Here is an 8350-nt window from a genome sequence, read left to right as displayed (position 1 = left end):
GAACCTCTGGAAGTTCTCTGTCAATGTATGATTGTAGCCGTTTCTGTATTACCTTGAGCAAAACTTTGCTTGCTTGAGATATCAAAGAGATTGTTTATGTTAATGAGGCAGAATTTGAGTTGTTGTTGTTGTTGTTAGGTGCCATCGAGTCTGAGTCGGTACCGACTCATAGCGACCTTATGCACAGCAGAACGAAACACTGCCTGATCTGGGCCAACCTCACCATTGTTGCCACGCTTGAGATTTTAAATCAATTTCTTTGAGGTATAAAAAGAGCAGATTGAGCAGGCAATGAAGCAAGCAAGCAGAGCTGGGGAAGATAAATACCGCATCACATGAAGATACCAAAGGAATTGAGGAACAAGGACTTTCCCTCAGAGCCAACAGAAAGTTGCAGACTTACCTTAGAGCTGATGCCTGGAATTTGGCCTTCTAGACTCCTCCTAAACAGTGAGACAATAAATCCACCCACTTCTGATATTTCTGTTATGTTAGCATTAGATAACTACGACAATCCCCAACATCAGAAACAAAGAAGGCCCTTCTTCTTTTGACATGCTCGCTTAACAGCAGTGTGTATTCTTGGGAATAATGGTAAAACTGGATCCTGCCTGCTCTCCTGTGTCACTTGCTGCTGCTCACTTAGTTTTACCAGCACCTGGTAAGATCTTACAAACGTTGTTGTTAGGAGCCATCGAGTTGGTACCAACTCATAGCGACCCTATGCACAGCAGAACGAAACACTGCCTGATCCTGGGCCAACCTCATAATTGTTGCCACCCTTGAGCCCATTGATGCTGCCACTTTGCTAATCCATCACGCTGGGGGTCTTCCTCTTTTTCTCTGACCCTCCACCTTATCAAACATGATATCCTTCTCCAGACACTGGCCCCTTCTGACAATATGTCTGAAGTATGAGAGACGAAGTTTGGCCATCCTGGCCTCCAAGGAGCACTCTGGCTGCACTTCTTCCAACACAGATCTGTTGGTTCTTTTGGCAGCCGATGGCACATTCAATATTCTCCTCCAACACCATAACTCAAAAGCATCAACTCTTCTATGGTTTTCCTTATTCACTGTCCAGCTTTTGCATATGCATATGAGATTATTGAAAATATCATGGCTTGGGCCAAGTGTACCTTAGTCTCCAAGCTGACATCTTTGTTCTTCAACACTTTAAAAAGGTATTGTGCAGCTTTGCCTAATGCAATAAATACATAGTTTGATTTCTTGACTGCTGATTCCATGAATGTTGATAGTTGATCCAAGAAGAATGAAGTCCTTGACAACTTCAATTGTTTCTCCGTTGATAAGAATGTTGTTTATAGGTCCAGTGGTGAGAATTTTTGTTTTCTTTACATTGAGATGTAATCCATACCAAAGACTGTGCTCTTTGATCTTCATCAGTAAACATTTTAAGTCTTCTTCACTTTTAGCAAGCAAAGTTGTATCATCTGCATATCGCAGGTTGTTAATGAGCCTTCCTCCAATCCTGATACCACATTTTTCTTCATTAAACCAGCATCTTGGATTATTTGCTCAGCATACAGGTTGAATAAGTATCGTGAAGGAATACAACCCTGTCACACACCTGTCTTAATTTTAAACCATTCAGTGTTTCCATGTTCTGTTTGAATAACTGCCTCTTGGTCCATGTACAGTTTCCTCATGAGCATAATAAAGTGTTCCGGAATACTCATACTTCGCAATGTTGTCCATAGCTTGTCATGATCCACACAACCGAAAGCCTTTGTGTAGTCAATAAAGCACAGGTAAACCTCTTTCTGATATTCTCTGCTTTTAGCCAAGTTCCATCGGACATCAGCAATGATATCCACCATTCCATGGCGTCTTTTGAATCTGGCTTGAACCTCTGGATGTTGTTGTTGTTAAGTGCCATCAAGTCGGTTCCGACCCATAGCGACCCTGTAACAGGGTTTCCGAGGGTGTAAATCTTTACGGGACTAGAAAGCCTTATCTTTCTCCCGCGGAGCGGCTGGTAGTTTCGAACTGCTGACCTTATGGTTCACAGCCCGATTCGTAACCACTACGCTACCAGAGCTCCTTGAAACTCTGGAAGTTCTCCATAAATGTATGCTTGCAGCTGTTTCTGTATTACCTTTAGTAAAACTTTACTTGCATGGGATATCAAAGATATTGTCCAATAATTTCCGCATTCCATTGGGTCACCTCTCTTTGGAATGAGCACAAATGAGGATCTCTTCCTATCAGTCGGCCAGATAGTTGTTTTCCAAATTTCTTGGCAGAGAAAAGTGAGTGCCTCCTGTGCCGTCTCACTTTTTTGAAAAATTTAATTTTTATTCTATCAATTCCTGGTGCCTTGTTCTTGGCCAATTCCTTCAATGCATCTTGGACTTCCTCCTTCAGTATCATTGGCTCTTGATCATATGCTACCTCTTGAAATGGTTGAACATCAATCATTTCCTTTTGGTACAGTGGCTGTGTATTCCTTCCATCTGCTTTTGATGCTTTCTGCATCATTCAATAATTTGTCCAGATAATCCTTCAGTAACAAAAGCTTGAATTTTTTCTTCAGTTTCTCCAGCTTGAGAAATGCTAAGCGTGTTCTTCTTTTTTGGTTTTCTGACTCCAGATCTTTGCACATTTTGCTGTATTATTTGGCTGCTAATCTCCAGATGGGCTGAGGATCCCAGATGTTAGAAATATAAAAAATAAAATATTAAAAATCTGGTAATATTAGCAGCTATTCACCAGATTGGCTATCGTGAAAAAATAGATACTGAGCAACTACATGAGAGTGTAATTGGTACAATGACTTTGGAAAACTATTAGACAAATATTTGTGAAAGCTGAACATACACAAACCCTATGACTCAGCATTTCTACACTTAGGTAAATGCATTATATAAATAATACATATAGATGTTAACCAAAAAGTATGTATAAAAATATTCATAGCAACACCATTCATAATAGCCTCAAATTGAAAACAACTAAAAAAAAATCCATCAACAGTACGATGAAGAGAAATACTACCCAGCAATGAGAATGAATGCATTTCACAAACATAATGGTTAAGTGTTTAAGTAAAGAAGCTAGGTACAAAAGAATACATACGGATGTTGTTGTTAACTGCTATTGAGTCGATTCTGACTCATAGCAATCCTGTATAGGGTTTCCGAGGAGCAGCTGGTGGGTTTGAACTGATACCTAGTGGTTCCCAGTCCAGTGCTGGTCCTACAGCACCACCCGTATGGATGATTCAATTGAAATAAAATTGAAACACTAACCTATGGTGTAAGAAATCAGGGTAGAGGTTAATCTTTGGATAGGTATTGACTTAAAGGGCATAAAAAGGAGCTTCTAGGGTACTGGTAATGTTTGGCTTATTTATCTAGAAGCTGGCTAGATTAATGTGCTCACTTTGTGAAAATCCATCCATCTTTTTTTAAATATATACAGTATTTCATATGTACATTATTCTTCAATAAACATTTTGGCAAGCAAATCTGGAGAACTCATATAATCTGGGGGGAGACTACCTTCTCAACCAAGATTGGAAACCTAAAAGATTAAAAAAAGACACTTTTACCTTTATATATAAGTACATTTAAAATATTTTATGGCAAAAGTTACTGTTAGCATTGTCAAAGGACAAATAGTAGATTTGGAAAAAAAAATTTGTAATGCAGATAACAGACAAAGGTTAATAGCTATAATATGCAAAGAGTTCCTATAAATTGACAAGACGGATAACCCAATAGAGAAAAAGCCAAAGTGATGTAATTCAGGGAATAAATATATACAACCATATGCAAAGATGCTCAGATTGATTGGAATTCAAGAGAACACAAGTGAAAGTAGTAAGAATCTAGTTTACACCTTTCAGGCTGACAACATTAAAAAAAAATTCTACGTCTATTGCCAAGTGGGAAGAGGGGGAGTATCCTCTCAGTTACTGCTTGTGGAATTGTGAATTATGGCAGCCTTTTTGAAAATCAATCTGGAAAAATCCATTACAATTAAAAATATATATGACCTTTATAAAATATTTATTTATTTTGTTGTTGTTATTGAGCATACACACAGCAGAGCACACACCAATTTACCAGTTTCTACATGAACCATTTATTGGCATTGATTACATTTTGTGAGTTGTGTGGCCATTCTCACTTTCCTTTTCTAAGCTGTTGCTCTCCCGTTTACATAAACTTACTGCACCTAAGGTTCCAATCGAGTTTTTCAAATTGTCAATTTGATACCCTTGATCAATGTGATACATCTATAACCATTAACTCTCCCCGTTTATTCCTCCTTCCTGCCCTTGCTAACTATCAGTAAACATTATTCACTATACAGTTGCCTTTTCTTGTCTTTTATATAAATGAGGTCATGCAATATTTGTCTTTTTGTAATAGACTTAGTTCACTGGAAGACACTATATAATGTCTTCCAACATCATCCATATTGTAGCATGTATCAAGACTTAATTTCTCTTACTGGCTGAGTACTATTCCATTGTATGTATGTACCATATTTTGTTTATCCATTTCTCTGTAGATGGGCATTTAGGTTGTTTCCACCTTTTGGCTATTGTGAATAGTGCGACAATGAACATTAGTGTACAATTCTCTGTATGAGTCTTTGCTTTCAAGTCTTTTGTATACCTTAAGGGTGGAATTGCTGGGCCATATGTTGTTGTTGTTGGGCTTCTGGTGTGGCGCTGTAGGATCAGCACTGGACTGTGAATGACAAGGTTGACAGTTCAAACCCATTAGCTGCTCCTCAGAAACCCTATTCAGATCACTATGAGTTGGAACCTACTCTATGACACTTAACAACAACAACAGCAGCAATGTTGTTGTGAGGTGACATAAGTTAGTTCTGACTTATAGTGACCCCATGAATAATAGAGTGGTCCTGTGTCAGTCCACAATTGTTGTTAAGTTGGAACCCATTGTTATTGCCACTGTGTCACTTCATCTTGTTGAGGGTCTTCCTCTTTTTCACTGATCCCCCATTTTACAGACTATGATGTCCTTCTCCAGGAACTGGTCCTTTCTGACAAAATGTCCAAAGTACAAGAGATGAAGTCTCACTATCCTCTCTTCTAAGGAGCATTCTGGTTGTACTTCCAAGACAGATTTGTTTGTTCTTCTGGCAGTTCATGATACTTTCAATATTCTTTGCCAATAGCCTCATTCAAATGCATCGATTCTTCTCCAGTCTTCCTTATTTTTTGTCCAACTTTCACATGCATATGAGGTGATTGAAAATATCATGGCTTGGGTCAGGCATACCTTAGTCCTCAAGGTGATCTCTTTGCTCTTGCATACTTTAAAGAGGTCTTTTGCAGCAGATTTGCCTAAAGCACTATGTCATTTGATTTCATGACTGCTGCTTTCCAGAGTGTTGATTATGGATTTAAGCAAAATGAAGTCTTTGACAACTTCAATCTTTTCTCCACTTATCATGATGTTATTTAGTGGTCCTTTTGTGAGGATTTCCATTTTCTGGACATTGAGGTACAATTCATACTGAATACTGTAGTCTTTAATCTTCATTCATGTTTCAAGTCCTCTTAGCTTCTAGCAAGCAAGGTTGTGTCATCCTGTTGCTAATGAGACTTCCTCCAATCCTGATGCTATTGTCTTTTTCATAGAAAGCTTTTTGGATTATTTACTCATCCTACAGATTGAATAACTATGGTAAGAAGATATAACGCTTACACACACCTTTCTTAATTTTAAACTATTCACCATCCCCTTGTTCTGTTTGAATGATTGCCTCTTGGCCTATGTACAGGATCCTCATGAGTACAATTAAGTGTTCTGGAATTCTTATTCATCACAGTGTTATTCATAGTTTATCATGATATCCCTCACTCAATATCCTTTTATGACTCTAACTTGAATTTCTGGCAGCTCCCTACCGATGTACTGCTGTAACTGTTTTTGAATTATCTTCAGCAAAGCTTTACTTGAATGTGATAGTAATGATATTGTTTGATAATTTCCATATTCTGTTGGGTCACTTTTCTTTAGAATGGGCACAAATATGGGTCATTTCCAATGGCTTGGTCAGGTAGCTGTCTTCCAAATTTTTTGGCATTGGTGAGTGAGCACCTCCAGCGCTACATCAGTTTGCCGAAATATTTCAATTTGTATTCCATCATTTCCGGGGTCATATGGTAGTTCTATTTTTTGGAGTTTGAGGAAACAGCACACTGTTTTCCATAACTACACCATTTTATATTCCCACCAACAATGGGCAAGGGTTCCAATTTCCTCATGTTCTTACCAACATTTATTATTTTCTGTTTTGCTTTTATCTAAATCTTAGTCATCCTAGTGGAAATGAAATAGTATCTCGTGGTTTTGGTACGCATATCTTAGATGACTAATAATGTTGAGCATCTTTTCATGTGTTTGTAGGCCATTTGAATGTCCTCTTTGGTGAAATGAAGTCCTTTGCCCATTTTCTGACTGGGTTATTTGTTTTTTTTACTGGTGTCAAAGTTTTAAATATATATTTATTAGATTCTTATTGGATATATGGTTTCTGAAGCTATTATCCTGGTCGGCAACTTGTCTTTTCATTTTTTGGGGTACAGTCTTTTGATATACCAAAGTTTTAAATTTTCATCAAGTTCTATTCATTGGTTTTCTCTTTTGCTACTTGGGCTTTTGTTATTATGTTAGGTAATCCATTGTTGAAAGCTAGGACTGACAGTGTTGCCCCTGCTTTTTTTCCCCTAAGAATTTTAAGTCGCTAATTTAATTTTCTATTTTGAATTGCTTTATGGTATGAGGCAATCATTTCTATTAATTCTTCTTTTTTTGCATATGGAAATCCAGTTCTACCAGCACCATTTATTGAACAGATTCTTCTTTTCCCATCGAAAAGACTTGGCACCCCTGATAAAAATCAGTTGACAATTAGTGTGTGGGGTTATTGCTGGGTTCTCAATTCTATTCCATTTGTCTATGTGTATTGTTAAGGAGCTTTGGTAGTGTAGTGGTTATGAATTGGGCTGCGAACCTTAATGTCAACAGTTTGAAACTACCAGCTGTTCCATGGGAGAAAGATGAAGCTTTTTGCTCCTGTAAAGATTTACAGCCTCAGAAACCCTGTACAGGTTTGCTATGAGTCAGAACCGACTCCACAGCACATCATGACCATGACAATGTGTATTGTTATACCAGTGCCAGGTGGTTTTGGTTACTGTAACTGTATAGTATGTTTTAAAACCAGGAAGTGTAGTCCTCCTTTATTTACATGTTAAATACATATGCTACAATTTAACAATCCTACTCCCAGGAACCTAACTCCAGATCAATGAAAGCATTGGCTTAAGGGCCCGTGTATAAAGATGTTTACTCCAGCATAGATCTTAGAGGTGCACATGTGTGGAGTGACACACACACACACACACATACATATGCATACACACACCCTGGAAACAAAGCAAATGCCTTTTAGTAAGGACCTGGTGTAAATGATGGTGTTTTCCTTTATGACTCATAAAGTCTAGGTTTAACTCCGATCTTTTCAGTTCACAGGAGAGGATGGGTGGGCACTGTGGATGAGTGCAAGTCCTCCAAGAAAGTCTTCCTCAGCTGGCAGCATTGATCCCAGAGAAGTATTTGAAGGAGTGATTATCCAGGGCAGAGTCATTCCTGTAGCTCCTCTCCATGGAAATTGGTTTATGTCCATTCAGGATCAAAGAAATTGTTGTTATGTATAATCATGTCCACTTTCAATTCATAGTGACCTCATGTCAGAGTAGAACTTACCCATAAAGTTTTCTAGGCTATACTCATCACCAGGAGCACCCGCTCTTCCTCCTGCAGAATGGCTGAGTGGGTTTAAACTGTTAACCTTCTTGTTGGCAGCCAAATGCTTAAGCTTTCCATCACCAGGGCTTCTAGGATCAAAGAAGGGATACCAACAAAGGAGGACCATGGAAGGATCTCTTACATACATCCACGCAGGTCACACTAGAGTGACACTCAAAGGCCAAGCCAAGCAATCGTTTTTCTATTAAGAGAACAAGTAAGACATGGGGTCAATTGTAAATAATTATTGATAAAAACTGTGCCTTCCTTCTGAGGTTTGGATTCAAGTCATGTCTTCATCCACCTGAGACTATTGTAAGTGAATGAAAATATGGAATGAACTTGCCTCAGGTCGTTGTTGGGCCGCCCTGACCTGGTTCAGGAAGGTGTGATAGATAAGATTTTGTGTCAACTTGACTGGGCCAAGATTCTCAGTGGTTTGGCAGTTGAGCTGTAGTTATCCCCTATGTTGAAATCTAATATAATGTGATCAACTCTATGATGAAATCTGCTATGAGCAGCCAATCAAT

This window comes from Chrysochloris asiatica, unplaced genomic scaffold (assembly GCF_000296735.1).
Source record: "Chrysochloris asiatica unplaced genomic scaffold, ChrAsi1.0 scaffold00092, whole genome shotgun sequence".
Classification (NCBI taxonomy): Eukaryota; Metazoa; Chordata; class Mammalia; order Afrosoricida; family Chrysochloridae; genus Chrysochloris; species Chrysochloris asiatica.
The sequence above is the reverse complement of the archived record's forward strand: the minus strand, read 5'-3'. Positions refer to the sequence as shown.